Source organism: Anabrus simplex, chromosome 6, assembly GCF_040414725.1.
Source record: "Anabrus simplex isolate iqAnaSimp1 chromosome 6, ASM4041472v1, whole genome shotgun sequence".
Classification (NCBI taxonomy): Eukaryota; Metazoa; Arthropoda; class Insecta; order Orthoptera; family Tettigoniidae; genus Anabrus; species Anabrus simplex.
This window is the reverse complement of record NC_090270.1, coordinates 168,488,568-168,509,442: the sequence shown is the minus strand read 5'-3', so window position 1 is coordinate 168,509,442 and position 20,875 is coordinate 168,488,568. Positions and strand designations below refer to the sequence as shown.

The following is a 20,875-nucleotide window of genomic DNA, read 5'->3' as shown; positions in this document are numbered from 1 at the left end:
GAGAATATTCTTGCCAATCATGCTGTTGTGTTTATGTTTATTTCTTTGTCATTTCTATGCAAGTAAAAAATTCAACTCCTGGAAACATACTTTTGAAGGTATAAATTCAGGTCATTATTCAATAAAAACAATCTGGAATAAACATGACAAGCTTTTACATGTAATAACAAATAAAATGGTGTAGATGAATGTGGGGATCCCAATAAAGAATGTGTGCATCTCCATTCCATGCTCTGTTGCTTCGATCCGGGCGTGATATGCGAAACCAATGTTTCGTCTCCAGTTACGATCTGACTCAGGAAGCCATCAATTTCTTCGTCATAACGAGTCAAGAAATTCATCGCACATTCAAATCTTTGGTTTTTGTGGTCCTCTGTTAGGAGTTTCAGGATCCAACAGGAGCACAGTTTCCTAAACTTTAGGTGTTCAGAAACAATGTTGTAAAGCACTGATCTCGACACGTCAGGAAATTCGTTTGAGAGACCTGTTATTGTGAAGCACCTGTTCTCACGAATCTTCGCTTCAACTGAAGCCACCAAATCATCTGTAATCAAAGAAGGGTGACCGGAGCGGTCCTCATCATGGACATTGTCACAGCCACCTTTGAATTGTCGTACCCACTTACGCACTTTGCTTTCGCTCATAACAGGATCACCGTACACTTCGCAAATCTGTCGATGAATTTCTGCAGCAGACAGGTTCCTTACTGACAAAAAACGTATCACTGACTGAACCTCACATGCGGCGGGCGAGTTGATAGTCTTAAACGTTTTGAAAGCACATAACAGAACCGTACAGTTTAGCTACAGAGCTGAAACTGAGCCAATTGTTCCCGAGGCATGTAGATACACAACACACGTGCTCGTTGCAATATGCGCGAACTACTAGTGTCTACAACAAAACCGACCTTACTTAGAAAACACGCTTCATAGAATCACCTCTTACTTCATTTGTAAATCAGATGTGTGCAATGGCTAGAGATAACAACAAGAAGAAGGGGAAGAAGAAGAAGAAATTAAAGATTCCATGAAAGCAAAAGTCCAAGATAAAGCTGTAGTGAAGGAAAATTAAAATAATTCTTCTGTATGAAGGAAATCTCACTAAGGTAACCAGAAAGTGCAAAAATGGCCAAAATATATATATATATATATATATTTTTTTTTTTTGCTTAAAAAATCTGTATTCCTTTACAAACAATTCGATATGTCAAACATAGCAAAATTATGTTTTATCTTATTCAAAAAAGCTTTGAATATATAGATAGAAAGTGCCACGCCCATTTTCAACTTGACTATCAGTTTCTGTATATCATCATCATCATCATCATCATTGCACAGTTCCAGTTTCCCGGGTACTGTTAATGAACCTCTTCCACTTCTTTCTGTCCATTTACAACTTGTCATGGAGAACATCATCCACAGTACATCCTCTGGTAACTAGATCAACCTTGATAATGTTCATCCATCAGGTTTTTTTGTCTTCCTGCAGGTCTTTTCCCCTCCACCTGTCTTTCCAAATTTATTCTGGCTGTTCTTGTAGGTTCCATCCGCATCACATGCTCGTGCCAATGGATGTGCCGATTTGGTCTAAAAGGGATGTCTTTATTCTGGTTTCTTTCCTCACCTTCTCATTTCTTAACTTGTCTATCTTGGTCATCTGGATGGTGGATCTAAGAAATTTCATCTCTGATGCTTGCAGTCTTGATGAATCTCTTTTTGTGAGTGTGCAGGCTTCAGTCCCATAGGTCAATATTGGTATGAAATAGCTGTTAAACATCATCAGTTTGGCTGGTTTTAGAATCATGTCATCCCATAAAAGTGTTCTTACTTCTTGGTAGAATTCTGATCCTTTTTGCACTCTGTTTGTAATTTCCTTTCTGACCGAATTATCACTGGAGATTACACTTCCAAAGTAAGGAAAACTGTCCACACCCTCTAGCTGGTGATCTCCTAGTTTTGCACTTGCAGAACGCTCTTCTCTGTTGACTGCCATCACCACTGTCTTGGTCTTGCTGACGTTGAGGTTATATACCTGGAACTGGGATTTCCATACGTTGAGTCTGGTTTGTACTTCCTCTTCTGTTTTACCTCAAATCATGATATCATCAGCAAAGGCCACTGCATTCAGTTCACCTAACTTTACTTTGAAGTTCTTCATTATATTGTCCATAACAGTGACGAATAGTAGTGGGGACAGTGCACTTCCTTGTTGAACTCCACTCTTGGTCTCAGTCCATGAAGATCGACCTTCCCCAATTTGTACACAGCTAGTACAGTCTTTGTACAACATCTGAATTTTCCTTACTAGTCCTTCAGGCACATTTCTTTTCCTCAGGCACTCCCAGATCTTTCTCTTATAACACTATCATAGGCCTTTTCTGCATCCGGGAATACAATGACCAGGTTCTTGCCTTTCTCCCAATACTTTTCCATCAGCATGCGGGTGTTAAAAATTAAATCCATTGTTGATCTGTTACGTCTGAATCTATATTGCTCCTCCTCTAACTGTGGTTCATTGATGGTTCTCAATCTCCTTTCTATGATCTTCTCTAGAATTTTTTGCCCATGAGACAGCAGTGTTATTCCTCTATAGTTGGTGAGTTTCCGTCTGCTGCCTTCCTTAAACAGAGGAATTATAATGCCCTTGCTCCAATCTCTAGGTATTTTGTTGTCTGTCCATATGGCATTTAGTACTCTGTGAAGCCATTGTATACCCTGGATGCCTGCTGCCTTTATCATGTCTGCATTCATTTCATCTGCACCTGAAGATTTTCCTTTAGTCATATATTTTAAGGCTGTCTCAGTTTTTGTCCAAGTGATGGGAGGTTCCTCATTGTAGGCTTGTATTTCCAGTTCTGTATTTTGTTCTTGAACTGGTCCATTCAGCAGATGGTCAAAATGGTTCATCAGGACTTCTCTCATGTCACTTTCTGTCCTAACCGGATTTCCATTTTCATTTACAAGTGCCTTTATGGTATTCATTGGCTTCCTTTTACCTCTGATAACACTATACAGTAGTTTCTTATTGCCTCTGTTGTCTTCCTCCAGTTTCTGAGTGAATATATTCCATGCCTTGGTCTTTTCTTCTGTAACTGTTCTTTTAACAACCAGTTTCTTGTTTCGGTATAATTGCTTGAGGTTTCTGATCTTTGCCTCGGCTCTAGTAAGATCCGGTTTATTTTTCTCCCGATCCCTTTCTTTCCGCAAGAGACTTCTTTCCCTGACTGCTGCTTTCACTCTTTCATTCCACCATGGTGTTTCCTTCTCCCTTGTTTTCATACTTGTCCTTTCACAAATTTCAGTTGCTTGCTTAACCAATGTGTCCCTTAGTCTGGTCCATTCTGCATCCCCATTTTTCCTTTCACCTCTTGGCAACAGGGTTTTTATTTTGATACTCAGTTCTCTTATCTGTTTTCTGGAGTTCGCATGCTTTGATTTTTGGCATTTTCCTGTTCTGTACTTTTGGCACATAGAAGTTTTTCAGGTTTGCTACTAATAGACAGTGGTCACTGTCAAGGCTCTCATTGGGTATTACCCTGACATCTGTTACCATTCTGTTCTTTTCTTCATCTGAGATGATATAATCAATTAGAGTCTTTTGTAGTCCATCCCAACTGTATCGTGTTATCTTATGGCTCTGTCTCTTCTTGAACCAACTATTTTTCACCACCAACCCATTCCTCATACAGAAGTCAAGGAGATGTTCACCTTCTATATTTCTTCCACCATATCCATGAGGTCCCATTACGTTCTCATATCCTGTCCTATCTGTCCCAATCTGTGCATTCAGATCTCCTATAATGATTACTCTCTCTTTACTAATAACTATTTCCAAAACATCAAGAAACTGGTTCGTATACTCTTGACAACATCCAGTTTTTTGAGGTGCATACACCTGTACCAAAGTTAGTCCCCCCCTTAATGTATAGTCACCTTTATTATTCACTCACTAACATACTGAATGTCAACGACTCCTTCTAGAACTTTACTCATGATGAAACCAACACCATTCCTCATCTCTTTGTCATTTCTATGCCAATACAGTGTATATTGTTTTCTTAATTTCTTCATTCCTTTCCTCTCCATTTGGTTTCACTCAGCCCCAGTATCATAAATTTCCTCCTTTCCATGAGGTTCACTAGTTCTTCACATTTTCCTGTGAGAATGAGTAAGTTGATGGTCCCGATCCGTGTTAGTCTCCTCTGGGATTTTTGCAAGACCCTGTCTATCATCAGGCCATAAATCATCATCTCTGACATGAGTCTGCTCATGCTAGCTTCTTAATTTAGTTGATAATTGTGTTCTGAGGCTCTTATATGTTTTGAAAGCAACTACAAATAAGCTCTTTTACTGGCTTGCTAGCCCTAATGTAATTGAGGATTTTCTTTCAGGGTTTACTCCCTTAGCCTTTGAGGATCCCTCCTCATCCCACAAGGCAGGACAAACTGGGGCAAATATTCATTTATAGGAAGGGGAGTTAGGGATTGGAATAACTTACCAAGGGAGACGTTCAATAAATTTCCAATTTCTTTGAAATCATTTAGGAAAAGGCTAGGAAAGCAACAGATAGGGAATCTGCCACATGGGCGACTGCCCTAAATGCAGATCAGTATTGATTGATTGATTGATTGATTGATGTTCCATCTGTACCACCCCCAGAGGAATGGGTTGCCTCCACTGCCAGCTTCACCGTGCCGAATAATATTCTCCGCTTTTGCTGGCGTTGAGGTCTTCACTTGTTACCCTGAGCTGGGACCTTTTACCAAATGTTACACACTGGGCCAGTGTGCTCTGGGACTCACATAGGCAGGGGCACCACTCCCTGAGCATGACTGCCTCTAAGAGGGTCCCTACCTGTTACAGTTTTCGAATAAAGGATGAAAATCCAATTCACTGTCTTTCTCTGAAGGAGCTGACTCATGGTGTAAGTACCAAAATTCTGTAGCAGTTGGTGGAACCTGCAGACATCAGCATGCCTTACCAATGCCAATAACGGAAGGTATAAAACAACGAACCCTCTCTTATGAAAAAAATGTGTTCATGGAAAAATGCAGAATGTAAATGAAAGTCTGAACAACTGTATCTGGGTATTCAGACACTTGGGATAGGTGTATATGATGCTGTGCTGACATTTAATGATGGTGTAGTATCAAGATTTAAAGTCTTAAAAACAATGAGAATATTACCTTGAAGTAACTGTAATAAGGCTCTTTGCTGCATTGACAATGCTTGGATACTCTATGCCAATCGTGCAGCTGAGGAATCAAGGACAGAAGGAAGATTGCAGAAGAAGGAAAAAGAGGGAGATAAGGATGGTCAGCAGGATTATTGCCCTGGGATAGATTAATGTAATTCACTATTATTATTCTTTTTCTCGATTCCCAACCAAAAAAAAAAATTAAAAAAAAAAGTTTGAATCTAAATGTACCATTTTCTCTGGACAGTTTGCACAAATCTTAATGAATTTTTTTACACATACAATCTAGTCTAATTTAATGCCTGGGAACTATGATTGTTTAACAACCATCTTTATTTTTCAGAACTGTATAAAATTACACACTGCAACAAGCTTGGAAAAATTTTCAAAATAAAAAAAAATAACATTTATTACCAGAATAAGGTAGACAATTTATTGTAGTTCCAAGAAATTAGCAACAACTGATGAACTTATAATAGAAAATTCATTTGTATTCCGTCAGTTGGTAATGAGAAAAGGGTAAAAAGATATGTCAAAGTTTTCAATATTTCCCCCATGAAACTGTCCACAAAAACGTATCTGTTCAACTGGTGGCCTAAACCTGTGATAACAAAAGTGAAAGAAAACTTATATTAAGGATTCCTAAACATCTCCAGGAAAAATCAAGAAATTACATTGAAGAGAAAATATGAATGGTTGCATTTTACAGCGATTTGTACTCCCTAGTTACCTCAAACAGAATTTACAGTTCTATCTAACAGGCTACATAGTAACAGATACAACTGTTTAGACTGCATTTGCACCCCTATACAGCGATTTGTACTCCCTAGTTACCTCAAACAGAATTTACAGTTCTATCTAACAGGCTACATAGTAACAGATACAACTGTTTAGACTGCATTTGCACCCCTATTCTTCATTAGCATCTTTTACCTTAATTATAGACTATGGCTATGATAAAGGTGTCACAAATTTGACATATCTCCCTCTTTGAATATTCCAGCTGCTTTTACTAGCAGAAATCTCAGAAAAACTGTGCTCAGAACATAATTTTCAGAACATATTTTTGAGTGCTTGAATAGTATATACTCCATTTTTTCAGCCCACCAGATTTAGGATTCAGTCTTGACCATAGATGCAAATTTGCAGGAAAGCTAGTTTTCCAGCTCCTATCAGCCAAATCATTGTGAAAGTTCTCCAATACAGCCAATACCTTCATGGGTGAGTTCATTTTTATTTCTTTGTATGCATGCTGTGTAATTTGAAATTAATTCCATTTTGTCATAGTTGTTAATAGCTTTAAGAGATCATTTATCCTTGTGTTAAATTTATGTAAATAACTTTAACAGTAGATTATAATGAAAATGAAAATGAACAACCTACAACTTGTTTTCCAGTCATTGACCGGGTCAGAATAGCTGTCGACCAATAACGGACCATTTATATTGGTATTTGAAACATATATAAGCTGTTATTACAATGGGGTTGCCACTCCCAAGGTGATTTTTATTAATGAGTGATAAATGCGATGAAATGATAATGGAGAGTGTTGCTGGAATGAAATATGACAGGGAAGACCGGAGTACTCGGAGAAAAACCTATCCCACCTCTGCTTTGTCCAGCACAAATCTCACATGGTGTCACCGGGATTTGAACCACGGTAACCAGCGGTGAGAGGCCGACGTGCTGCCGTCTGAGCCACGGAGGCTGTAACAGTAGAATACAATTAAATATAAATTACATATAACTGTATATCAAAATGAAACAATTGTCTTTCATTTATTGCAATATTTACCATACAGATATTTACAGATATTTCATTCCTGCCTCATATGATGTCATATACTCATTGGTTCTGCCATACCCCACAACTGACAAGACTAACCTCAGTGACAAGAAAACCCTCTCTTGCCAAAACTTAGTATCTATGGGAGTCATCTGCACATTTTTCTTTCAACTACTATGCTAACCTCTAGATGAAGACAATTACAACAGCAAATGATCTGAAGTCTTCTTATTTACATTCAATGGCTGTTGCTGCTGTACAATACTCAATTGTCCATTATGTTGTTAAATACCTATTTTAAGACTTCTAGCCTCCTTATTTTGTGGTCAGTTTTTGTAAGTGCAGACTAAAGCTTAAGAGGAATGAAGATAGCTAAAACTTAGTGTGTTTTTCTTACCTTAAATTAAACTGATCTAAATTCAACCTCCCTGGAACAAAAACAAAATAACAACATTAAAAACGTTTGATTGTCAAAATAAAATTTATTTTATGCCAAGATAATGTAACCTAATGTAATAAAGTGAATAGAATGATAACAAATGTTTGCTCAGTTCTCTTCCCATACACAAAGTATAACCAGGTTTGGAAAAGTTGCAATAAATCTACTGTAAAGCAAGCAAGCAAGCTCAGAGATTTTGTAGCTGGGTTTTACATGGAATTCAAACGAAAGGGAATTGACTTTCATTTTGAAAAATCCTGCATACATTGACTAGGATTTGAACCATGGCCACCTTAGTGAAAAGGCAGTGGAACGCCCGCTAATTAAACTAAACTATGGAATGATAATCCCAGAGTTTATTAATTCTCCTGAGGATGATGAAATGAGGCACTAAGTGAGAGAGTGGGCTATGTTGAGAATTTGGTAAATTTGAGTTACTGATACCCTCGGGTAGGGCATACATTCATCTTTCAGTGTGAAAAATATCAAACCCATCTGCAGGCTTCTTCCCTCCTTATTTAAGCAACTTACTTTATGCGATTTGCTAATCTTGCATTTATACTACGAGACAGTAGGCTATGCAAAGCAGATAGAAGCAATCATGATGTACACTACCTGTCAGTTATGCAAGCTGGTCAATAGCTATGCCTGTTCTCAAGTATGTTAATTGTGTACAACATGACGGATGGTGAAAGAGAAGTAAAAGTGAGTAGTTGTGAAAAAAGAAACAAATTCAAAATTATGATAAGAGGAAAAGAAAAAGGACTTAAGTGTTTAGGAACCTAGAATTACAGGATATCAGTGATAACTCAAACAAGGTGATTCCTGCAAAGCTGCAAGGTGTTGTATGTTAATGCAGCATGCAATCAGTGGCAGCTAATGAGAGCTGTTGTAAATACCACAAACTTGTATAAACTGAAAAATAATATTATGTACCCGTGCAAATGGTATTTTATTGGATTTAGAGATGTAGGTTCAATTCTCGTAATGTAACACGGGTATACACATGAACAAGCATCAGCTGGTTACCAGGCCGTTCCGTTGCGGGCAAGCTAAATCTGTTAGGTGGTCAAGGACATCGATACGTCACTCGGCTTACGTCATACAGTGAGCACCAGATGACGAAAGGGGAGAAGGGTTCCAGAAAGATCTACACCAAATATAGAACAATGAATCAAGTCGCAGAATAGCTGTTGACCAATGAGAACGAATGAAGCAGCTCTACAGACGGCAATCTTCTGGAAGGAAGAGTGACAGAATGTCTTTAGTGTGTGAGACTGAGCGACAGAGGAATACAATAGTCACTGCTAATGGTATTGGAGAATTTAATTGACTATGAGACAGTACTGCACGGCATTATAGTATTCGAGTATGCTGGTATAAATTTTTGTATAAACGGGTCATCCAAGTATGATATCTCATTGTAGTACATTCGACTAGATGAAACATTATAAACCACGGACAGTCACAGCAAGACGTTACGCCGGAATTTTATTGCAGTAACTTATGGAATGTTCTGGTAAGCACCACGAGGTAAATTAATCATCAAACTGGAAGCTTTGAGAGTGAACCTGGCCGAGGAACATTGTTTTGAAAGTATTGTAGTGGAGTATTCGAAATTATGACAACTCAATGAAGTGCTTTAAATGGATAATAGGGTCGAGATTTGAAGTTTTAATGAGTTTGAACCACATTGTACATCATTGTGCCAGTTAAGTATTGTAAGGCAAACTATTGGAATACAACAAGTGAGAATCCAATTCTAAAATCAAATTTTAATTTCAGCAAAATCTACGAGAGCCAGCTGTCATCATGGACCGACCAAGACGGAAATCCTGGGGAACTCTAGGACATTGCTGGAGTGATTCTACACTATCTGGGTGCACAGGAATCATGAGGTGTTAAAACCGACGTGTGTGAGCCAGCACGATGAACTTGTTCATCTATAATCCGCCATAATCCGGAGGAGGAACCTACATCTAGACCTGCATACAAGACGCCGGAGAGATATATCGGAACAATAAGTACCTTTGTAACAATTTCCTTTCTTTGTGTAGATTGCTAGTCAGATTGTATTCTTATATAAAGAAATGTTGAATTTAGTTAGAGTAGTAAAATTTCGACAGTGGTGATGGTAGAGTACACATTGGTTTATTGATTCATTGATCTCATTGTATTGATTTTCTGAGATGTTGCTGTGTTGATTCATTGATTAATGGTGAATTTCATGAGGGTATGAGCATAATTAAGGTCTTCAAAATGGTTTACAGGGAAAATGAAGTGTAATAATAATGATGATGAAAGATTTCATTAAAAATCATGACGATAATAATAATAATTTATCAGTCAGTGTTAAAGCAATGATTTAACCGAAGCTTTGGTAGAGAATGACTTGTGAAATAATTCTGACCTTAGAAGGGAAGGTGATAATTTTGGTCAGTTGACAGTTCATCGAGATGATGCACTTAGGAATAATAATCATGGAAATAATAATAATGAGTCAGAATAATTTAAATTTGTTGTTGAGAGATAAATATGAGTGTCAATTGTGTGATGATTCTTTTATATGAATATATGTCAACATGATGACCGCTAGGATACATGTTAGTCATTAAGGTATTTGTGATTATAGTGATATGATTAGTCATTCAGGGAATAATAATAATAATAATAATAATAATATGGCTCAACGACTTGTATTATGTACAAGGAGACTTAGCAATTTTTCCATGAGGCTAGATGAGTGAATTCTTCGAAGTGTCTGTAACTGATAGTAATGATGATTTTATTCATCCAGATTTTGGTCATTTATGGCATGTCATGGTGTTATTCATTGCTATGATCTGTGAATATGATGCAAGGGTCTTCAACTTAATCCAGAAGGGAGATATAATAACAAGATAATAATAATCTTGATGCTGTGATCAAATTTGCTGATAATAATTGGGGTAGATTGAGCAATTGCGTGATGGTCTATCAATGTATTTTAAACCGTAGAGATGTTTTTGTTTTGTGATTTTTCATGGATTCTTGTCATGTGGATTTTTGGTTCAGTTTGTTGTGCATTTATGTGATACTCTATTATCCAGCTATAAATAACTTAGAAAGTGGATGATTGTTTAAAAATTTAAATATAGGAATACAGTCAGACGTAATATGAGGAGGGGAAACTTGTCAAAGAATTTTCCAAGTTTTGTAAAAGAATTTTTCCAAATAAATTTGTCAGGAACTTGTAAAAGAAATTTTCCAAAGAAATGTGTCAGGAATTTGTAAAAGGAATTTTCCACAGAAATTTGTCAGGAATTTGTAAAATAACTTTTCCAAGAAATTTTCATAGTGTTTCTTAAAGGAATTTCCAGAGAGTTAATTGAGGAATTTTCTAAAGAGTTTGTGAAGAATTTGGGAATGGATTTATAGGGATTAGCCAAGAGTTTGAAAAGGAAGTTGAAAGTATTTGTAAAGACATTTATTCTTTAAGGAAAATATGGTGTAATTAAATGATCAAATGTAGCAATATTGGTTATAATGACGTTTTTGCTAACATTGTGGTCTGTTCAATGTTACAGTTCGTAAATCAGCGGTTCAGACCAGAAGCATGGTTTCAGACAAGAAGTTTATGCAATGATGGATTGTAATGAATGGAACCCATAAGCAGCATGTGTATATAAGTTCTCATTAACAGATCAAAAGCAGTCATATTATGTTGAAGTTGTATATAAGTGAATAGTTCTATTTTTTTTTTTTGCATGTCCAGTCTGATGTTATATTAATAAATGTTATTGTAATTTTTTCCTGATTTTCATTATGCTGTGTCACCTATCCAATCACCTATAGCCCTGCAAGTATACATTTCATAAGGTCTGTCCCGAAATAGTGAAGACGGCCCTGCGAACGTTCCACCCGTTGGGACTCTCGCTCCGCCGACTGAGCAACCGCGGAAAAGGGGGCAATATTTATTCTGTGTGTTCTATAAAACTGGTGATTTTAATGCACAAAATGTTTTTTATTTGAACTGATAACTAGGCAAGTATACAGTAGCATTTACTCAAAGAAAAGAATTAATGACAATTCAAGAAGAAGGCATGTATCTTTCACATATTCTATGAAAAATTCCCGACCTAGAGGAAGAAAAGCAATATATATAAGGATTTGATGTCTGAAGGCTCCATGACTCGGGGGAAGCTCTTTGGCCTTTCACCACTGGGCTCCATGGTTCAAATCCTGGTCACTTCATGTCAGATTTGTGCTGGACAAAGTGGAGGCGGGACAGGCTTTTCTCCGGGTACCCAGCTTTCCCTTTCATCTTTTATTCCAGCAACACTCCCCAGTATCATTACATTTCATGTATCAGTCATTAACCATTGCCCCAGAAGAGTGAGACAGGCTTTGGCAGCCATCACAATTCCTATCCTTGCCGCTAGATCGTGTAGCGTTTCAATTAATAAATAAACTTGAAATCTGTCGTGTACGTCTTCGTATTCCTGTATAATATATTTGGACTTTTCGTATGTGTTGTTAGGCCATTGGCTCGGCACATTTGACACTCCTAGGTCGGTAACATAGTGCATTCAACTGCCTGATAACTGTACGTTAACGATATCTATCCACGTGCTGTGGAACTTGTGGTGAGTTTGAACGCTGTTAGACAGATAGCGCTTGACTCTCTGCACTCACGCCTGTGCTCCGTGCGCTCGGCATTCTGAAAAAACGACTGTCTGCTTGCTTGTCTGTTTTTTGAACTGACTGGAGTTAGATGCTTGGTAATGTCTACGCTATATTGCAAGATGGATTTTTTGGCCATGGGAATTGGATAAAGTGTGGTTGCATCCCATTTTCAGGGATTAATTGTACATATAAAAATGTAGTTATATTTAATTTGTTGTAAAGGATGTAGTCTTTACAGTAAAATTAATTTGGTCGTGTGACATAGTGTTTGCTCGGTGCACTGTTCACTTTTGGATAAGTTGGCAATTGTGTTCTTCATTCATGTAAGTACTACATCTTATTTATTTGTGGATATGTTTTTGCTAAATTTTGTACGCACCTCGTAGTTGGAAGTACTTATTTTTCCGAGGTGTAATTTTGTCCGTTCTTTTCATCATGTGCATTTGTATTTTGGAGCCGTAGTATGTGCATTGTAACATCTTGTTCTATTTATTTTCATTATTTTATTACGGGTTCGTTTCTCCTCTGTTAGGGAATATTTTGAATTGTGCACCGAGCAAGCCCTGTTGACACTAATTTTCCCTAATATCTTATCGCATGGGAGTCTGCCTCTGAATGCCGTTGTGTTAGGACCTATTGTTATTGCTCTCTTACGAGTATGTGATTACTAACATTTTGTATTACCTGACCGGTTCTCTCTTGAAGTGTACGGCATATGAACTATGACTTCTCGTTTCTTTCTGTTTGTGGTTTTATGTTGGTGATGCTAAATTTTACTATGTTATTCGGTTCTATTTCTGGGATATGCTATGTGACTGATATTTTTCATCAGGGATGTCCTTGTGATTGATTTGTGCGATGCATTTTGCATTTTTCATTTTCTGCTATGCATTCGGTGTGGTGAACCCTCCCTTAAGAATGGTCCTTAGATAATTTATTTATTTTAAATGTAGATATCAGGTAAAATAATAAATTTTAGGTTTATTTAAGGAGCTCCTTTATTAGTTAGGTCGCTAGGGTTAGTATTTCATTCTAGAAAAATTCTATGTTTTTGTAGATTTTGTACTATTTACCTAAATTAATTATTTATTTATTTATTTATTTATTCATTTACTTATTTACTTATTTATTTATTTATTCATTCATTTATTTATTTATTTATTTATTTATTTATTTATTTATTTATTTATTTATTTATTTATTTTAAGAGATATTATATTTATCGTTAAAGACCTCACCTTAGTATTTATAAATTATTTATTCTTATTTACAAAGCACTAAATTTAACCTAAATTATCTTCAAAAGAAAAGAATTGTAGAGATGACTTAGCCCTATGTATTTATTTTCATTCACTTGAAATTTAAGCTGTTTTTCCTAACTGAACAAAATTAATTTATTTCATCCAGTTATTTTCTGCTAAATATGTAATAGTTTGTAGTAATTTTTGAATTAATTATAGTATAGTTTTTTGAAAAGGGTGTACAAAGTTTTCTTGTAGATGCTTGTTCTGGTTCCCCTTATTGATCCCAACCTTTGTTCCTTGGGAAATGGGTCCCTTGTGTTAAATATTCACTCTTCCGCATTTATTTTATTTTATTTTGTGTTTTGGTTGCATTTTGATTTTGTTGCTTCCTTGTTGTGATACGCTTACCCCATGGTGTCACTAGCCGGACACCATTTTGATATCACTTGTGGAGGGGGTGTGTCAATCGAGCTTCATTCATTCCATTCCTGACCTTCGAGCTTCATTCATTCCATTCCTGACCTGGTTGGAACTGGAAACAGGCTGTGGAATTTTCATTAGGATTTGATGTCTCTTCTGCTGTATATACTGAGAATCACCATGCTATGTACCATGCACTCCAGCCAGATGACTTGAGTACCATACAGCTGAGGATGTTGAGGAAGACCCTGATATCTGAAGAAACTGAAATATTTTATTTACAGTGGTATTAGTTCAATATTTGATTTAACTGAAGATCTAAATACCTTTTGTGAAGGAACAAGATATCTATTGTAATTGGGTAATGAAGGTGATTTTTGGGTAAGTACTGAGTTAGACTGATAGGAAAGTAGACAGACAGACAGAAGGATTGAAAGGTGCTTTTTCCCATGTGATGTCATAATTATTTGGAGGAAAGAAAACTTTGTGACAAAAAAGAGAATTAAAAGGAGCTAACATTACAGAGTAGATGAATCTATTTAATGCAAGGTTATTTTGTTTGCTTGCAGGTGAAAAGGACCTAAGTAGACAGTTAAATGATGGAATTACGTCCTGTAAATAATTTTCCTAAAAAGTTTAACATGTATACTCTGAGATGGTAAACACTAAAGTACTGTATATGTTAACAGGAATATTTTTCCTTTTTATTAGGACAAACACAAAACTCTGGTATAGCCCACTCTCTCATTCACTGCCTCAAATATAAAAAGGTTTTATCAACTTTTCATTATACAGTACTTCTTTATAAATCAGATAGTAGACATAATAGCCATTTGATTTTATTCAAGGACTGAATCAGCTGCATATAAGTCGGAGAAAGGCACTCAGCATGTATTATGACCACGAGTGGAGTCCAACAGAAGAGTACACTGTCCCTATTACTGTTTGTCATGGTTATGGATGATATAATGAAGAGTATTAGTATATTTTGACTCATATTTAGGCTATTGTTATGATGGGTTTGCCACACTCAAAGGCATTTTAGAGCTACTGCTAGCAGGAATACAACCTGCCCCTAGCATGGAGTAATGACACCTTCTATAGCCACTTCACTAGAGTACAGATGCTACCTTCAGTAAGATTTTAGTAGTATTTCCTGTACTGAGGGCCCATTATCCTCCTACAATGGCTCATCCACCCAAAGCTTGTGATAGTCAATTCTGGTGGTGGTGGCGGTGGCGGCAGTGGTATATGATAATGACACAAAAGTAATGTCCAACAGGCCAAGCGGATAAGTCTGGATGTTGATGTGAAAAACTACCAGGAAGTAAATTAAAGACCAATAGTCAAAGGCCGTCAAAACAACACAGCTCTCTAATTCACCTCGTAAATAATTGTGCAAGGCAGAGGAGATAAAGAGGCCCATTAACACACAGAGGAAACAAAAACTTACAAGATTATTATCCAAAGGGGAATTTCAAGTTCAGGATTAAAGGAATAATTTGAGGGAGTAGCTTTCTCAGCCTCACAAAAAATACCCACATTCTCTCTATATTCTTAAATAATCATAAATAGTGAAACTATTTTGACTATCAACTTCCCACAAATAATTAGCGTAACTTTTCTTTTTGTCACACAGCAAGAAGGATCAACATGATCCATTAAAGAATAAAGTATATGAGCTGCAATAGAACATCACTAATAAATGCCAAATTACCCACTAAAAAAAGAATTATCACCCAAGTCCAACCAACTATATAAGAAGGGATCCAGGCCATAAGTATGAGATCTAGTAAAGGGAACAAGAGTTTACATCTAAATATACTCAATAAATAAAAATTGTAAAGTTGCCAGAGGTCAAAGAAGATGGAATTTGTAATGGCTACACTGATAAGATTCTTAACATATTATGCCACTAATTAACAGCTTAATTATTTTACAGAGTAAGAATAAATGTTAGAAAGTTCTTAATTTAAACAAATCTTGTGTAGTGTCTCTCAAAACACACAATGTTTAATCATAATTCCAATAGGAAGCCAAGTTTTTCAAGTAATCTCACGAGTACTAAGTTCAAGTGCAGGTAAGAAAGTACAGTGTGATGAAGGTGTGCTGTGTGGACAGGAGTTTTTTTTCAGCCCAATGGATGAATAAGACCAATGAGCTGGTTGCCCAGGCTGATGAGAAGATCTTTTAGAATTAAGGCAGGACGAATGGTATAAGCTGTTGGCCACTGTAGGGAGTCAGATTATTTCCCACCATCTGACTTCACACTAACACTGACATATGGTTTAACTGCTTTAACTGCCTGGACATTGACCGAGAAAAGCAAGAGTAGGATCCAAGTAACAGAAATGATGTTATATGAAAAAACAGATGAAACAGGGTACACAATGAAATGGCAAAGGGAGCTGGTATTGGGAGATGCAGAGAAGCTGAAGTGGTCTGGGCATACGATAAGAATGTCAGAAGAAAGAATGCCAAAGCACGCAAACAAGGACACGATGATAGGGAAAAGGGCATCTCACTCATTGGCTGAATGGTCAGCATACTGGCCTTCGGTTCAGAGGGTCCCGGGTTCGATTCCCGGCCGGGTCGGGGATTTTAACCTTCACTGGTTAATTCTAATGGCTCGGGGGCTGGGTGTTTGTGCTGGCCCCAACATCCCTGCAATTGACACACCACACTTAACACTATCCTCCACCACAATAACATGCAGTTACCTACACATGGCAGATGCCGCCCACCCTCATCACAGGGTCTGCCTTACAAGGGCTGCACTCGGCTAGAAATAGCCACACAAAATTATTTTTATAGGGAAAAGGGCTAGAGAGCAGCCCAGAACTAGATGGAAGGATTCAGTGAGGGAGTGCATTAAGGACAGAGGAATCAATGTTGACAGAGTGTTCAAAGAGGAGTGGTGGAAGGACACAGTAAAGTGGAGGGCATTAGTACACTACCCTTCCCAGAGGTCTGGAACAGGAAATGGAGGATGATGATGATGCATAAACTGTGGCATCAAGATTCATCCACCTTGGAATACTATAATACCTCACCAGCCTTGTAGCGATGTGTTATTGTACTCTCTGTGCACATGTGTGCCTTCCTTGCCATTACGTCGTCTCCTCTATATATTCGCCCATGTTCATTAACAACTTGCCTTAATGTGTACCTCTGGTGTGTGCAGTTCAGGAGGTCGACATATGGTAGGCCATCCTTTCCCCTGTGGGGCGAAGTTTATAATTTTATTGGTTTTGGCTGTGTGGCTCATGTCTGTCGCTGTTTGATTAGGAGCAGGCAAGCCCTTTGGTCAGAGTGTATTTCAACATTTTGCTGCCCAGTGCAGTTGTTATTTTGCTGCTCCTGTTCTGAATAATTGCAGTCCAAACAATCATAGAAGTGAATTAACCCTATTTCAGAAAAATCTTAAATCTTTACAGAAACAAAAGCTATTAGAATGTAAGTTATCAAACTCCATCCAGCAAGTAAATTGTTTATCATCATTATACTCCATACCTTTTACCAGCTCATATTTTATGCTGAGCCATTACATAGTCCAACACCACAACTACTACCATAATGGCCAGCCCAAAATATGAACCAGCAGTTACACTACTGCCCCAGTTCATAAGTAACAAGTGGAAGCACAATCAGACACTATACACTCCACACAAAACAACAATAAAGCAAGGAAAAACCTTACCTTAACAAGTGGAGAAGTGTCGCAACAAACAGCCGATAACTAAATTAACCACTGTACTGGACATCAGAACACAAAGAGTGAAAGAAAGAACACCTTTACTTTAAGAAAAATAAAAAAATTTAATTCATGGTATTAAATGACAAACCAACAACATCGTCCTTAGAGAAAAATTAATCAACAAGAAAATTAACATTTAAAGCTACCTGAGTTATAAAATTAAAACTAAAATTGCGGATCCGCTTTCCAAATTAAGTTAAACCAAAGACTCCAAAAATTAAATTAAATCGTAGCCTTGAGATAACATCAATAAGGTTTGTGTCAAGTGCAAGTAGGATCTCACATCAGCATGAAAATCCACTTTCAAAATTAATCTTGGTAAGATAAATACCTCAAAATAGGAAGCTGAAATAAGCAGAAAATAAGTAAATATGCGTGAAAGCGCACGATGAAAACATCCCAGAGCAAGAGTAGGGGAGAAAATTCATTACACAACCAACATTACATCAACTGAACCATGCCTACACTCAAGAAGATGACATAATAATAATAATAATAATAATAATAATAATAATAATAATAATAATAATAATAATAATAATAATAATAATAATAATTACAAAATACATAATAATTACATAATAATTCACATTACCATGGCAACAACAATACAAGTACAGTAAACGCCCAATGGTGGCATATGGCTGCAACAAAGGATTAGGCAAAATAGAACAAAAGAAAATCAACCCACCCAAACAGAAATGAAATACCAGAAAAATAAGAATTATCCAGAGAAAAATTTAAGGCTCAACAGAATAAAGCGAATTAGAATTTCATGCTCATGTTCAACCCATTTAGATTAAAGCTACCTTAGCCTGATTAGTGGTATTTCAGATACACATATTAAGCCTATTCATGGGTGAAAACAATTCCATAAATTTACACACAGCTTTTACAAACACAAAAGGTCAATTTTTGAATTTCCTGAGATACTTATTCGTCCATATTATCGTTTCTTCCAAACGGATTAAACATACAGTAGATGCCACAAGGTTGTAAATTTCCAAGCACAATAAGCAGATTACAGTTGCACGAAGAACTTTTGAAACGCAGAATATTTTCAATATCACAGAAGATGAAGTTTACGGTGCTTCCAGTACTTACTTGTGTACATCCAAAATCTTAATACAGCATGATACTCACAGAAGTTGTCTCGCTGGTCACATAACTAAATAAGTTAAGAAAATTATGAGCATGATATCACCAAATAATAGGATAAAGGCAGAAGGGTGTAAAACCCACTACAGCAGACTTTAGCCTGGGTCAAAATTCCCCCCAAGCTCAAACATTTTGGTAGACTTCCAAGCGTGTGTTCTTGCCATCAGCTCTTGCAACGAACTCATCTCATAATGGCCTCCAGCTTTCTTGCATTGAGCTAGCCATACACTGATTGGATGAGACAACAGTGGGAGGAGCATGCAACTTAGTGCATGGCCACAAGAGTGCAGTACACATCAGGAATCGTAGAAATAAATTCACTTTCGTTAGCGAATAAATGTATGGAGTTTTAAATGAATTTTTTCCTGTCCACAGGCCAGAAGAACACATAATGAGGAACGAATAATTCCATAATTACAGATAGTACATGAGAAAACACTTCAGTTACAGAATTAAAAGATTCAAATTTCCACAGCTGAATAGCTAGTTCGAAACCGTTCCTTGGGAAAGGGGTATTAAATCAGTAATACTGTCTCAATGCGAAGTACAGCCATGGCTGTTATAAAGGTATTGGACTGCTTCACTGTGCCTCAGGACTCTTATTTCTTAAAAAAAACAATTCTAGTTTTGAAATCTGTTCCATAAATTTATTTTCCTGAATTTATTTATTTCTATGGATAATCATTTTGAAACAACTACTGTAACTAATCACTAAATCACATGTTAACTGACCAGTTTATGATCATTCAACAAATGCAACTGCAAGACCGGAATATCTTTTTTCAGCTACTTACATTAAATAAGATGCTAGGGGCATTTTGTCATTGCACCTCAACATAATGTTGAGGGGAGAAATACTGACCCGTAGCACATGTATCACTTAGAACAAAAGTTCATTGATAAAATTAATGCAATACTGAATCTTAAATGAGAGAACCTTTCTTATCAGTTCTAAAATTAAATATTATCACATAGTGGTTTTTCTAGGTCCAGCAAAGATTTGTTGACAATATTGCTGCTGTGCCAGTGTTGAATCAAACGGAGGTGTGGAGGGGGTAGATCACCCCTCCCTCCCATGACCACCAAGTTTCTCTCATCTCAAATTATTGCATTCCTGTCCGGCTCCATGGCTAAATGGTTAGCGTTCTGGCCTTTGGCACAGGGATCCCGGGTTCGATTTCTGGCAGGGTTGGGAATTTTAACCATCATTGGTTAATTCTGCAGGCACAGGAGCTGGGTGTATGTGTCGTCTTTATCATTATTTCATCCTCACCACAACGCGCAGGTTGCCTATGGGCATCAAATCAAAAGACCTGCACCTGGTGAGCCAAACATATCCTCGGACACTCCCAGCAATAAAAGACATACACCATTTCCATTTCATTGTATTCCTGCCAAAATCCATTAATCTCAAAACCAATTTTTAAATTTTCCACAAGATTTAGTTAGAAAATAGCCGGTGTGGCAATTTTGATTTAGTATACTAGTATTTCAATGGTAAGGGAAAATTTAAAAGTATTACAACTGTTTTATTCGTGATATAATTTGTGCCTATGATATTTGCATTCCACTTCTTCCACCTGTTAAGTTTGATATATTCTCCCCTGGAGAAAAGTTGCTGGATTCAACAGTGGCCATTGCAGATGTATGATAGTCAAAGTATACAACCCAGGCACCCAACTTTTTTTTTTCTCTCTACACATTCAACATCAGAACATCAACAATCCACAGGTTTCACCTGGCTGACAATAGGGATTGTTGTACACGTACACCAAATCAATTTAAATATTAAATCAGTAACAGTCATTCAGTACCTTGCAACATAGTACCAAAATAAAGCATGGATTAATAGTGATTTATATTTAATATTAGGTTCCATAATATCTGGAGTTAGGAAATGATAATCAACAAAATTAAATTAATATTTTAACGGCATATTTCTGATGATAAAGTCTATTCTACCGATCATGGAAATCAGAAGCCAAGATCCGGCAGGAGTGCGAACAACAATGATGCCTCTCCAATCATCATCCTGTAAAATCCTTGCAAGGAAAATAATGAATTCTTTATTGGTACACAGAATGTAAAAAAAAAAAAAATGCTCAAACTGGGAAGATTGAAGGAACTAAAAAATTCTAGGTGTATGTGAGACAAGATGGGCTAGCAATGGTGAATTCAGATCTGAGGACTTTAGAATAATTCATAGTGGC

General features: G+C 36.9%; 1 long non-coding RNA gene across 1 annotated transcript in view; it reads right to left on the bottom strand.

Annotated features, from left to right (window-relative positions):
• Positions 1–5,604: 5,604 nt before the first annotated feature.
• Positions 5,605–20,875, bottom strand: part of LOC137501213 (uncharacterized) — a 65,337-nt gene continuing 50,066 nt past the window's right edge. Inside the window, exons 2-3 of the long non-coding RNA XR_011018423.1 lie at positions 7,380–7,410; positions 5,605–6,903 (exon numbers count right to left, since the gene is read on the bottom strand). This is a non-coding gene — a long non-coding RNA (uncharacterized lncRNA). The remainder of the gene's footprint in view (positions 6,904–7,379; positions 7,411–20,875) is intronic.